Source organism: Oncorhynchus masou, unplaced genomic scaffold, assembly GCF_036934945.1.
Source record: "Oncorhynchus masou masou isolate Uvic2021 unplaced genomic scaffold, UVic_Omas_1.1 unplaced_scaffold_621, whole genome shotgun sequence".
NCBI lineage: Eukaryota > Metazoa > Chordata > Actinopteri > Salmoniformes > Salmonidae > Oncorhynchus > Oncorhynchus masou.
Genome location: NW_027012639.1, coordinates 285300 through 297841, shown reverse-complemented (window position 1 = coordinate 297841; position 12542 = coordinate 285300). Strand labels below are relative to the sequence as shown.

General features: G+C 52.7%; 1 pseudogene; it reads left to right on the top strand.

Annotated features, from left to right (window-relative positions):
- Positions 1–12542, top strand: part of LOC135536458 (transmembrane and coiled-coil domain-containing protein 3-like) — a 36836-nt pseudogene that overhangs the window by 2090 nt on the left and 22204 nt on the right.

Genomic DNA, 12542 nt, shown 5'->3' with positions numbered 1-12542 from the left:
TAAGTCAGGTGAGATGTGTTCTAGAAGGATATAGGTCACAGGATACAGGTGTGCCTCATCAAGTAGTTGTTCCTGAGCAGTTGTTTGAGCAGGTATGAGCCCCGCCCCATCCTCTCTATGGAACTAACCTCTCTGGTGATTCCGCTGTCTGGGAAACATTCATACAGCCTGTGTGTTGGGTTTGTTATCATAGTCTTTCTCTTCTCCTGTCTGCCACCAGCCTCTCTCAGTCCATAGTCTTTATTCTCTCCATTCCTGCTCATAGTCTTTCTTCTCTCTCTCCCCCCTCTCCCTCCTACTGACCTCTGCCCCTCCCTCTCTCTCCCCCCCTTCTCCCACTCCCCCCCTCTCCCTCTCTCTCCCTCTCCCTCTCTGCCCCCCCCCCTCTCCCCCCTCTCTCTCTGCCCCCCCCCTCTCTCTCTCTGCCCCCCCTCTCCCTCTCTGCCCCCCCCCTCTCTCTCCCCCTCTCCCTCTCTGCCCCTCCCCCCTCTCTTCCTCTGAAGGGGCAGCAGCAGTAGTAGGTTGGATGCGGGTTGTGTGTGCGGTGCTGTGCCTTGGCCTTGTCGGGGCGCTGCAGCGGGAGCAGGTAGCTCAGCATGCCATCAAGCTGCATCGGGGCAGGAGTGCTGTGGCCAGGCACGCTTGGAGCTGGGTGTCTGATAACTGCCGGCGCCTGGGCAGCCTCATCCGACAGAAGAACACGGCCATTAAGAAGCTAGCTGTGGCTGCAGCCGCTGTGGGGCGAGACCACTCCCTCTCAGACCCAGAGAGACTCTTCCAGGTGGGCGCCAGAGTAAAATGGACCGTTTAGCTCCATACCCTGACCCTAATCCTAACGGACCCTAACTCTATGTCAATCTAACTATTTTTGGCTCAATATGGTTATTACCTTGCTATTAGAGACTATAATAACTTGTTATTACCTTGCTATTAGAGAGCCTAATAACTTGTTATTACCTTGCTATTAGAGAGCCTAATAACTTGTTATTACCTTGCTATTAGAGAGACTAATAACTTGTTATTACCTTGCTATTAGAGAGCCTAATAACTTGTTATTACCTTGCTATTAGAGAGACTAATAACTTGTTATTACCTTGCTATTAGAGAGACTAATAACTTGTTATTACCTTGCTATTAGAGAGACTAATAACTTGTTATTACCTTGCTATTAGAGAGACTAATAACTTGTTATTACCTTGCTATTAGAGAGACTAATAACTTGTTATTACCTTGCTATTAGAGAGACTAATAACTTGTTATTACCTTGCTATTAGAGAGACTAATAACTTGTTATTACCTTGCTATTAGAGAGACTAATAACTTGTTATTACCTTGCGATTAGAGAGACTAATAACTTGTTATTACCTCGTTATTAGAGCGACTTTCCAGGTGAGATTTTTAACCCCATCTCACCCTCACCCAGTGTTTAACTTGGACAGGAGCTCACCTGAGCTGAGTACCGGCACTTCTACTGCTGGAGCTCCTCCACCTCTATATAGCAGTGGCTCCCAACTTTTTTCAGTTACTGTTACCGAGTACCCCTGAAGTATCCCCTTCTGCATTTTACCAGTAGGCCTATTACCTCATGGGTCTCCTCAAGTACCCCCTGTGGATAGGCCTATTACCTCATGGGTCTCCTCAAGTACCCCGTGTGGATAGGCCAAGTACCTCATGGGTCTCCTCAAGTACCCCGTGTGGATAGGCCTATTACCTCATGGGTCTCCTCAAGTACCCCCTGTGGATAGGCCTATTACCTCATGGGTCTCCTCAAGTACCCCGTGTGGATAGGCCAAGTACCTCATGGGTCTCCTCAAGTACCCCGTGTGGATAGGCCTATTACCTCATGGGTCTCCTCAAGTACCCCGTGTGGATAGGCCTATTACCTCATGGGTCTCCTCAAGTACCCTGTGTGGATAGGCCTATTACCTCATGGGTCTCCTCAAGTACCCCGTGTGGATAGGCCAAGTACCTCATGGGTCTCCTCAAGTACCCCCTGTGGATAGGCCTATTACCTCATGGGTCTCCTCAAGTACCCCGTGTGGATAGGCCAAGTACCTCATGGGTCTCCTCAAGTACCCCCTGTGGATAGGCCTATTACCTCATGGGTCTCCTCAAGTACCCCCTGTGGATAGGCCTATTACCTCATGGGTCTCCTCAAGTACCCCCTGTGGATAGGCCTATTACCTCATGGGTCTCCTCAAGTACCCCCTGTGGAAAGGCCAAGTACCCCGTGTGGAAAGGCCAAGTACCCAGTGTGGAAAGGCCAAGTACCCCCTGTGGAAAGGCCAAGTACCCCCTGTGGAAAGGCCAAGTACCCAGTGTGGAAAGGCCAAGTACCCCGTGTGGAAAGGCCAAGTACCCCCTGTGGAAAGGCCAAGTACCCCTGTGGAAAGGCCAAGTACCCAGTGTGGAAAGGCCAAGTACCCCCTGTGGAAAGGCCAAGTACCCCCTGTGGAAAGGCCAAGTACCCCGTGTGGAAAGGCCAAGTACCCAGTGTGGAAAGGCCAAGTACCCCCTGTGGAAAGGCCAAGTACCCCCTGTGGAAAGGCCAAGTACCCAGTGTGGAAAGGCCAAGTACCCCCTGTGGATAGGCCAAGTACCCCCTGTGGATAGGCCAAGTACCCCCTGTGGATAGGCCAAGTACCCAGTGTGGAAAGGCCAAGTACCCCCTGTGGATAGGCCAAGTACCCAGTGTGGAAAGGCCAAGTACCCCGTGTGGAAAGGCCAAGTACCCAGTGTGGAAAGGCCAAGTACCCCCTGTGGAAAGGCCCCCAGTGTGGAAAGGTACCCAGTGTGGTACCCAGTGTGGAAAGGCCAAGTACCCCCTGTGGATAGGCCAAGTACCCAGTGTGGAAGGCCAAGTACCCAGTGTGGAAAGGCCAAGTACCCCCTGTGGAAAGGCCAAGTACCCAGTGTGGAAAGGCCAAGTACCCAGTGTGGATAGGCCAAGTACCCCCTGTGGATAGGCCAAGTACCCAGTGTGGATAGGCCAAGTACCCCCTGTGGATAGGCCCAAGTGTGGATAGGCCAAGTACCCCGTGTGGATAGGCCAAGTACCCCGTGTGGATAGGCCAAGTACCCCGTGTGGATAGGCCAAGTACCCCGTGTGGATAGGCCAAGTATCCCGTGTGGATAGGCCAAGTACCCCCTGTGGATAGGCCAAGTACCCCGTGTGGATAGGCCAAGTACCCCGTGTGGATAGGCCAAGTACCCCGTGTGGAAAGGCCAAGTACCCCGTGTGGAAAGGCCAAGTACCCCGTGTGGAAAGGCCAAGTACCCCGTGTGGAAAGGCCAAGTACCCCGTGTGGATAGGCCAAGTACCCCGTGTGGATAGGCCAAGTACCCCGTGTGGATAGGCCAAGTACCCCGTGTGGATAGGCCAAGTACCCCTGGTTGGGAACCACTGCTCAATAGAATATTAGCTCAAAAGTGTTGTGGAGCTACTGCCCCTAAATATAAACAGTACCGGCACCACGTCCAGCACTGCCCTGACCCCACCTCTGACCTGAACCTTCCTCTGGAGTAATATGTTAATAAACACAACTGAACCCATGTGACCAAGCCACTGTTTGGTCAAACCGACATTCTAAAACGACTCTTAGCATCCAGATGTGTGTAAATAAAGGAGAGGAAAGTACTTCAGAATATTGAGGTGCAGCGCTGGTCTCACCCATCTTACCTTCTCTGTCCCATGTCTGCCAAGTGCACAGTCTGGATGTGTTCCTGGTTGTGTTCCAGGATGTGTTCCTGGTTGTGTTCCAGGATGTGTTCCTGGTTGTGTTCCAGGATGTGTTCCTGGTTGTGTTCCAGGATGTGTTCCTGGTTGTGTTTCAGGATGTGTTCCTGGTTGTGTTCCAGGATGTGTTCCAGGATGTGTTCCTGGTTGTGTTCCAGGATGTGTTCCTGGTTGTGTTCCAGGATGTGTTCCAGGATGTGTTCCTGGTTGTGTTCCAGGATGTGTTCCTGGTTGTGTTCCAGGATGTGTTCCTGGATGTGTTCCAGGTTGTGTTCCAGAATGTGTTCCTGGTTGTGTTCCAGGATGTGTTCCTGGTTGTGTTCCAGGATGTGTTCCTGGTTGTGTTCCAGGATGTGTTCCTGGTTGTGTTCCAGGATGTGTTCCTGGTTGTGTTCCAGGATGTGTTCCTGGTTGTGTTTCAGGATGTGTTCCTGGTTGTGTTCCAGGATGTGTTCCAGGATGTGTTCCTGGTTGTGTTCCAGGATGTGTTCCTGGTTGTGTTCCAGGATGTGTTCCTGGTTGTGTTCCAGGTTGTGTTCCAGGATGTGTTCCTGGTTGTGTTCCAGGATGTGTTCCAGGTTGTGTTCCAGGATGTGTTCCTGGTTGTGTTCCAGGATGTGTTCCTGGTTGTGGACAGCTCACAATAATGGCTGGGACGGCACAAATAGAATGAAATCAAACACCTGGAAACCATGGAAACCATGTGTTTGATGTATTTGATACCATTCCACTGATTCCACTCCAGTCATTACCACGAACATGTCCTCCCCAATTAAGGTGCCCACAGCTTCCTATGGTGTACAGTCTGAAGGGTCCTAGTCTAGTGTCCTCTCTCTTCTCTCTCCCCCTTCCAAGGGTCCTAGTCTAGTGTCCTCTCTCTTCTCTCTCCCCTGTCCAAGGGTCCTAGTCTAGTGTCCTCTCTCTTCTCTCTCCTCCGTCCAAGGGTCCTAGTCTAGTGTCCTCTCTCTTCTCTCTCCCCTGTCCAAGGGTCCTAGTCTAGTGTCCTCTCTCTTCTCTCTCCCCTGTCCAAGGGTCCTAGTCTAGTGTCCTCTCTCTTCTCTCTCCCCTGTCCAAGGGTCCTAGTCTAGTGTCCTCTCTCTTTCTCTCCCCTGTCCAAGGGTCCTAGTCTAGTGTCCTCTCTCTTCTCTCTCACCCGTCCAAGGGTCCTTGTCTAGTGTCCTCTCTCTTCTCTCTTCCCTGTCCAAGGGTCCTAGTCTAGTGTCCTCTCTCTTCTCTCTCCCCTGTCCAAGGGTCCTAGTCTAGTGTCCCTCTCTTCTCTCTCCCCTGTCCAAGGGTCCTAGTCTAGTGTCCTCTCTCTTCTCTCTCCCTGTCCAAGGGTCCTAGTCTAGTGTCCTCTCTCTTCTCTCTCCCCCCCGTCCAAGGGTCCTAGTCTAGTGTCCTCTCTCTTCTCTCGTCCAAGGGTCCTAGTCTAGTGTCCTCTCTCTTCTCTCTCCCCTGTCCAAGGGTCCTAGTCTAGTGTCCTCTCTCTTCTCTCTCCCCCGTCCAAGGGTCCTTGTCTAGTGTCCTCTCTCTTCTCTCTTCCCTGTCCAAGGGTCCTAGTCTAGTGTCCTCTCTCTTTCTCTCCCTGTCCAAGGGTCCTAGTCTAGTGTCCTCTCTCTTCTCTCTCCCCCGTCCAAGGGTCCTAGTCTAGTGTCCTCTCTCTTCTCTCGTCCAAGGGTCCTAGTCTAGTGTCCTCTCTCTTCTCTCTCCCCGTCCAAGGGTCCTAGTCTAGTGTCCTCTCTCTCTTCTCTCCCCTGTCCAAGGGTCCTAGTCTAGTGTCCTCTCTCTTCTCTCTCCCCCGTCCAAGGGTCCTAGTCTAGTGTCCTCTCTCTTCTCTCTCCCTGTCCAAGGGTCCTTGTCTAGTGTCCTCTCTCTTCTCTCGTCCAAGGGTCCTAGTCTAGTGTCCTCTCTCTTCTCTCTCCCCTGTCCAAGGGTCCTAGTCTAGTGTCCTCTCTCTTCTCTCCCCTGTCCAAGGGTCCTAGTCTAGTGTCCTCTCTCTTCTCTCCCCCGTCCAAGGGTCCTAGTCTAGTGTCCTCTCTCTTCTCTCTCCCTGTCCAAGGGTCCTAGTCTAGTGTCCTCTCTCTTCTCTCGTCCAAGGGTCCTAGTCTAGTGTCCTCTCTCTTCTCTCTCCCCTGTCCAAGGGTCCTAGTCTAGTGTCCTCTCTCTTCTCTCTCCCCTGTCCAAGGGTCCTAGTCTAGTGTCCTCTCTCTCTCTCTCCCCCGTCCAAGGGTCCCAGTCTAGTGTCCTCTCTTCTCTCTCCCCTGTCCAAGGGTCCTAGTCTAGTGTCCTCTCTCTTCTCTCTCCCCCGTCCAAGGGTCCTTGTCTAGTGTCCTCTCTCTTCTCTCTCCCCTGTCCAAGGGTCCTAGTCTAGTGTCCTCTCTCTTCTCTCTCCCTGTCCAAGGGTCCTAGTCTAGTGTCCTCTCTCTTCTCTCTCCCCCGTCCAAGGGTCCTAGTCTAGTGTCCCTCTCTTCTCTCTCCCCTGTCCAAGGGTCCTAGTCTAGTGTCCTCTCTCTTCTCTCTCCCCGTCCAAGGGTCCTAGTCTAGTGTCCCTCTCTTCTCTCTCCCCTGTCCAAGGGTCCTAGTCTAGTGTCCTCTCTCTTCTCTCTCCCCCGTCCAAGGGTCCTAGTCTAGTGTCCTCTCTCTTCTCTCTCCCCTGTCCAAGGGTCCTTGTCTAGTGTCCTCTCTCTTCTCTCTCCCCGTCCAAGGGTCCTAGTCTAGTGTCCTCTCTCTTCTCTCTCCCTGTCCAAGGGTCCTAGTCTAGTGTCCTCTCTCTTCTCTCTCCCCCGTCCAAGGGTCCTAGTCTAGTGTCCTCTCTCTTCTCTCCCCTGTCCAAGGGTCCTAGTCTAGTGTCCTCTCTCTTCTCTCGTCTAAGGGTCCTAGTCTAGTGTCCTCTCTCTTCTCTCTCCCCTGTCCAAGGGTCCTAGTCTAGTGTCCTCTCTCTTCTCTCTCCCCTGTCCAAGGGTCCTAGTCTAGTGTCCTCTCTCTTCTCTCTCCCCCGTCCAAGGGTCCTAGTCTAGTGTCCTCTCTCTTCTCTCTCCCCTGTCCAAGGGTCCTAGTCTAGTGTCCTCTCTCTTCTCTCGTCTAAGGGTCCTAGTCTAGTGTCCTCTCTCTTCTCTCCCCCGTCCAAGGGTCCTAGTCTAGTGTCCTCTCTCTTCTCTCTCCCTGTCCAAGGGTCCTAGTCTAGTGTCCACTCTCTTCTCTCTCCCCTGTCCAAGGGTCCTAGTCTAGTGTCCTCTCTCTTCTCTCTCCCTGTCCAAGGGTCCTAGTCTAGTGTCCTCTCTCTCTCTCTCCCCTGTCCAAGGGTCCTAGTCTAGTGTCCTCTCTCTTCTCTCTCACCCGTCCAAGGGTCCTTGTCTAGTGTCCTCTCTCTTCTCTCTTCCCTGTCCAAGGGTCCTAGTCTAGTGTCCTCTCTCTTCTCTCTCCCCTGTCCAAGGGTCCTAGTCTAGTGTCCTCTCTCTTCTCTCTCCCCTGTCCAAGGGTCCTAGTCTAGTGTCCTCTCTCTTCTCTCTCCCCTGTCCAAGGGTCCTAGTCTAGTGTCCTCTCTCTTCTCTCTCCCCCGTCCAAGGGTCCTAGTCTAGTGTCCTCTCTCTTCTCTCGTCCAAGGGTCCTAGTCTAGTGTCCTCTCTCTTCTCTCTCCCCTGTCCAAGGGTCCTAGTCTAGTGTCCTCTCTCTTCTCTCTCCCCCGTCCAAGGGTCCTTGTCTAGTGTCCTCTCTCTTCTCTCTTCCCTGTCCAAGGGTCCTAGTCTAGTGTCCTCTCTCTTCTCTCTCCCCTGTCCAAGGGTCCTAGTCTAGTGTCCTCTCTCTTCTCTCTCCCCGTCCAAGGGTCCTAGTCTAGTGTCCTCTCTCTTCTCTCGTCCAAGGGTCCTAGTCTAGTGTCCTCTCTCTTCTCTCTCCCCCGTCCAAGGGTCCTAGTCTAGTGTCCTCTCTCTTCTCTCTCCCTGTCCAAGGGTCCTAGTCTAGTGTCCTCTCTCTCTCTCTCCCCGTCCAAGGGTCCTAGTCTAGTGTCCTCTCTCTTCTCTCTCCCTGTCCAAGGGTCCTTGTCTAGTGTCCTCTCTCTTCTCTCGTCCAAGGGTCCTAGTCTAGTGTCCTCTCTCTTCTCTCTCCCCTGTCCAAGGGTCCTAGTCTAGTGTCCTCTCTCTTCTCTCTCCCTGTCCAAGGGTCCTAGTCTAGTGTCCTCTCTCTTCTCTCTCCCCGTCCAAGGGTCCTAGTCTAGTGTCCTCTCTCTTCTCTCTCCCTGTCCAAGGGTCCTAGTCTAGTGTCCTCTCTCTTCTCTCGTCCAAGGGTCCTAGTCTAGTGTCCTCTCTCTTCTCTCTCCCCTGTCCAAGGGTCCTAGTCTAGTGTCCTCTCTCTTCTCTCTCCCCTGTCCAAGGGTCCTAGTCTAGTGTCCTCTTCTTCTCTCCCCCGTCCAAGGGTCCCAGTCTAGTGTCCTCTCTCTTCTCTCCCCTGTCCAAGGGTCCTAGTCTAGTGTCCTCTCTCTTCTCTCTCCCCCGTCCAAGGGTCCTTGTCTAGTGTCCTCTCTCTTCTCTCTCCCCTGTCCAAGGGTCCTAGTCTAGTGTCCTCTCTCTTCTCTCTCCCCTGTCCAAGGGTCCTAGTCTAGTGTCCTCTCTCTTCTCTCTCCCCGTCCAAGGGTCCTAGTCTAGTGTCCCTCTCTTCTTCTCTCCCCTGTCCAAGGGTCCTAGTCTAGTGTCCTCTCTCTTCTCTCTCCCCCGTCCAAGGGTCCTAGTCTAGTGTCCTCTCTCTTCTCTCTCCCCTGTCCAAGGGTCCTAGTCTAGTGTCCTCTCTCTTCTCTCTCCCCCGTCCAAGGGTCCTAGTCTAGTGTCCTCTCTCTTCTCTCTCCCCTGTCCAAGGGTCCTTGTCTAGTGTCCTCTCTCTTCTCTCGTCCAAGGGTCCTAGTCTAGTGTCCTCTCTCTTCTCTCTCCCCTGTCCAAGGGTCCTAGTCTAGTGTCCTCTCTCTTCTCTCTCCCCCGTCCAAGGGTCCTAGTCTAGTGTCCTCTCTCTTCTCTCTCCCCTGTCCAAGGGTCCTAGTCTAGTGTCCTCTCTCTTCTCTCGTCTAAGGGTCCTAGTCTAGTGTCCTCTCTCTTCTCTCTCCCCTGTCCAAGGGTCCTAGTCTAGTGTCCTCTCTCTTCTCTCTCCCCTGTCCAAGGGTCCTAGTCTAGTGTCCTCTCTCTTCTCTCTCCCCGTCCAAGGGTCCTAGTCTAGTGTCCTCTCTCTTCTCTCTCCCCTGTCCAAGGGTCCTAGTCTAGTGTCCTCTCTCTTCTCTCGTCTAAGGGTCCTAGTCTAGTGTCCTCTCTCTTCTCTCTCCCCCGTCCAAGGGTCCTAGTCTAGTGTCCTCTCTCTTCTCTCTCCCCTGTCCAAGGGTCCTAGTCTAGTGTCCACTCTCTTCTCTCTCCCCTGTCCAAGGGTCCTAGTCTAGTGTCTCTCTTCTCTCTCCCCTGTCCAAGGGTCCTTGTCTAGTGTCCTCTCTCTTCTCTCTCCCCGTCCAAGGGTCCTTGTCTAGTGTCCCTCTCTTCTCTCTCCCCTGTCCAAGGGTCCTAGTCTAGTGTTCTCTCTCTTCTCTCTCCCCGTCCAAGGGTCCTAGTCTAGTGTCCTCTCTCTTCTCTCTCCCTGTCCAAGGGTCCTAGTCTAGTGTCCTCTCTCTTCTCTCTCCCCTGTCCAAGGGTCCTAGTCTAGTGTCCTCTCTCTTCTCTCTTCCCTGTCCAAGGGTCCTAGTCTAGTGTCCTCTCTCTTCTCTCTCCCCTGTCCAAGGGTCCTAGTCTAGTGTCCTCTCTCTTCTCTCTCCCCTGTCCAAGGGTCCTAGTCTAGTGTCCTCTCTCTTCTCTCTCCCCTGTCCAAGGGTCCTAGTCTAGTGTCCTCTCTCTCTCTCTCCCCTGTCCAAGGGTCCTAGTCTAGTGTCCTCTCTCTTCTCTCTCCCCCGTCCAAGGGTCCTTGTCTAGTGTCCTCTCTCTTCTCTCTCCCCTGTCCAAGGGTCCTAGTCTAGTGTCCTCTCTCTTCTCTCTCCCCCGTCCAAGGGTCCTTGTCTAGTGTCCTCTCTTCTCTCTCCCTGTCCAAGGGTCCTAGTCTAGTGTCCCTCTCTTCTCTCTCCCCGTCCAAGGGTCCTAGTCTAGTGTCCTCTCTCTTCTCTCTCCCCCGTCCAAGGGTCCCAGTCTAGTGTCCTCTCTCTTCTCTCTCCCCCGTCCAAGGGTCCCAGTCTAGTGTCCTCTCTCTTCTCTCTCCCCTGTCCAAGGGTCCCAGTCTAGTGTCCTCTCTCTTCTCTCTCCCCTGTCCAAGGGTCCTAGTCTAGTGTCCTCTCTCTTCTCTCTCCCCCGTCCAGGTTCACACTCTGGAGGTGTTCCAGAAGGAGCTGAATGAGAGCGAACGCTCAGTCTTCCAGGCGGTGGTGGGCCTGCAGAGGGCGCTGCAGGGAGACTACAGGGACGTGGTCAACATGAAGGAGAGCAGCCGCCAGAGACTGGAGGCCCTCAGGGAAGCAGCCATTAAGGTGAGGGCAGGAGGAGTAGAGCAGCCATTAAGGTGAGGGCAGGAGGAGTAGAGCAGCCATTAAGGTGAGTGCAGGAGGAGCAGAGCAGCCAATAAGGTGAGGGCAGGAGGAGCAGAGCAGCCAATAAGGTGAGGGCAGGAGGAGCAGAGCAGCCATTAAGGTGAGGGCAGGAGGAGCAGAGCAGCCATTAAGGTGAGGGCAGGAGGAGCAGAGCAGCCATTAAGGTGAGGGCAGGAGGAGGAGAGCAGCCATTAAGATGAGGGCAGGAGGAGCAGAGCAGCCATTAAGGTGAGGGCAGGAGGAGGAGAGCAGCCATTAAGATGAGGGCAGGAGGAGCAGAGCAGCCATTAAAGTGAGGAGAGCAGGAGGAGCAGAGCAGCCATTAAGGTGAGGGCAGGAGGAGGAGAGCAGCCATTAAGATGAGGGCAGGAGGAGCAGAGCAGCCATTAAGGTGAGGGCAGGAGGAGCAGAGCAGCCATTAAGGTGAGGGCAGGAGGAGCAGAGCAGCCATTAAGGTGAGGGCAGGAGGAGCAGAGCAGCCATTAAGGTGAGGGCAGGAGGAGCAGAGCAGCCATTAAGGTGAGGGCAGGAGGAGCAGAGCAGCCATTAAGGTGAGGAGAGCAGGAGGTGAGGAGACAAGAAACTTGGTTTTGATAGGATGGTAGTGAATGTGATTAGTCGGTCTCCGTGGTAACAGCGGGGTAGAAAGGTTCTGCAGTCTGACCAGCTGGAGAGACTGGAACTCTTATCTCTGATTGGATGAGCCAGAACAGGGGCAAGTGGGGCACAGCATTACTCTGCAAAATACACTGCTATCTGTGGAGGCCAGATCCGTGTGTGTGTGTGTGTTTGCCTAATATATATGGGTGTGTGTGTGTGTGTGTGTGTGTGTGTGTGTGTTTGCCTAATATATATGGGTGTGTGTGTGTTTGCCTAATATATATGGGTGTGTGTGTGTTTGCCTAATATGTGTGTGTGTGTGTGTGTGTGTGTGTGTGTGTGTGTGTGTGTGTGTGTGTGTGTGTGTGTGTGTGTGTGTGTGTGTGTGTGTGTTTGCCTAATATATATGGGTGTGTTTGTGTCTGTCTGGACAAAATGACATGCATTTAAAAACATTTTTGCAGTGGGAACAATAACATTGAGAACTTTCAAAAAAAAAAAAAAAAAAATTGTACCTTTTATTTAACTAGGCAAGTCAGTTAAGAACAAATTCTTATTTTCAATGACGGCCTAGGAACAGTGGGTTAACTGCCTGTTCAGGGGCAGAAATACAGATTTTGTACCTTGTCAGCTCGGGGATTCGAACTTGCAACCTTTCGGTTACTAGTCCAATGCTCTAACCACCTTTATTAAGGAAAAACATTTTCCATATTTTTTAATGTTTATGTTTATCACACATAATATAATGTGAAAGTCTGCATTAAGGTGTCTGTAATGGAATTAACATGGTAAAACTAATGTGGACATTAATACATGCATTTCTATGGCTCCACAATATTTTGTACACCGGTGGGGGAGTGTCAAGATGGAGGGGCGATGGCTTCAACACAGCGCCCCCTGTTGTTCATCTAGTGTATATATTATTGGTCTGTCAGCCTTTTTCTGCCCATCTATGTCTGACTTTCTGTGCTTTGTCTGTTTCTCTCTGTCTGTTTCTCTCTGTCTGTCTCTCTCTTTCTCTCTCTCTCTGCCTCTCTCTCCCTCTGCTTCTCTCTCTCTCTCTCTCTCTCTCTCTGCCTCTCTCTCTCTCTGCCTCTCTCTCTCTCTCTCTGCCTCTCTCTCTCTCTCTCTGCCTCTCTCTCTCTCTCTGCCTCTCTCTCTCTCTCTCTGCCTCCTCTCTCTCTCTCTCTGCCTCTCTCTCTCTCTGCCTCTCTCTCTCTCTCTGCCTCTCTCTCTCTCTCCTCTCTCTCTCTCTCTGCCTCTCTCTCTCCCTCTCTCTGCCTCTCTCTCTCTCTCTGCCTCTCTCTCTCTCTGCTCTCCCTCTCTCTCTGTCTCTCTCTCTCTGCCTCTCTCTCTCTCTCTGCCTCTCTCTCTCTCTCTGCCTCTCTCTCTCTGCTCTCTCTGCCTCTCTCTGCTCTCTCTCTCTGCCTCTCTCTCTCTCTCTGCCTCCCTCTCTCTGCCTGCTCTCTCTCTCTCTGCCCTCTCTCTCTCTGCCTCTCTCTCTGCCTCTCCCTCTCTCTGCCTCTCCCTCTCTCTCTGCTCTCTCTCTCTGCTCTCTCTCTCTCTCTCTGCCTCTCTCTCTCTCTCTGCCTCTCTCTCTCTCTCTGCCTCTCTCTCTCTCTCTCTCTCTCTCTGCCTCTCTCTCTCTCTGCCTCTCCCTCTCTCTCT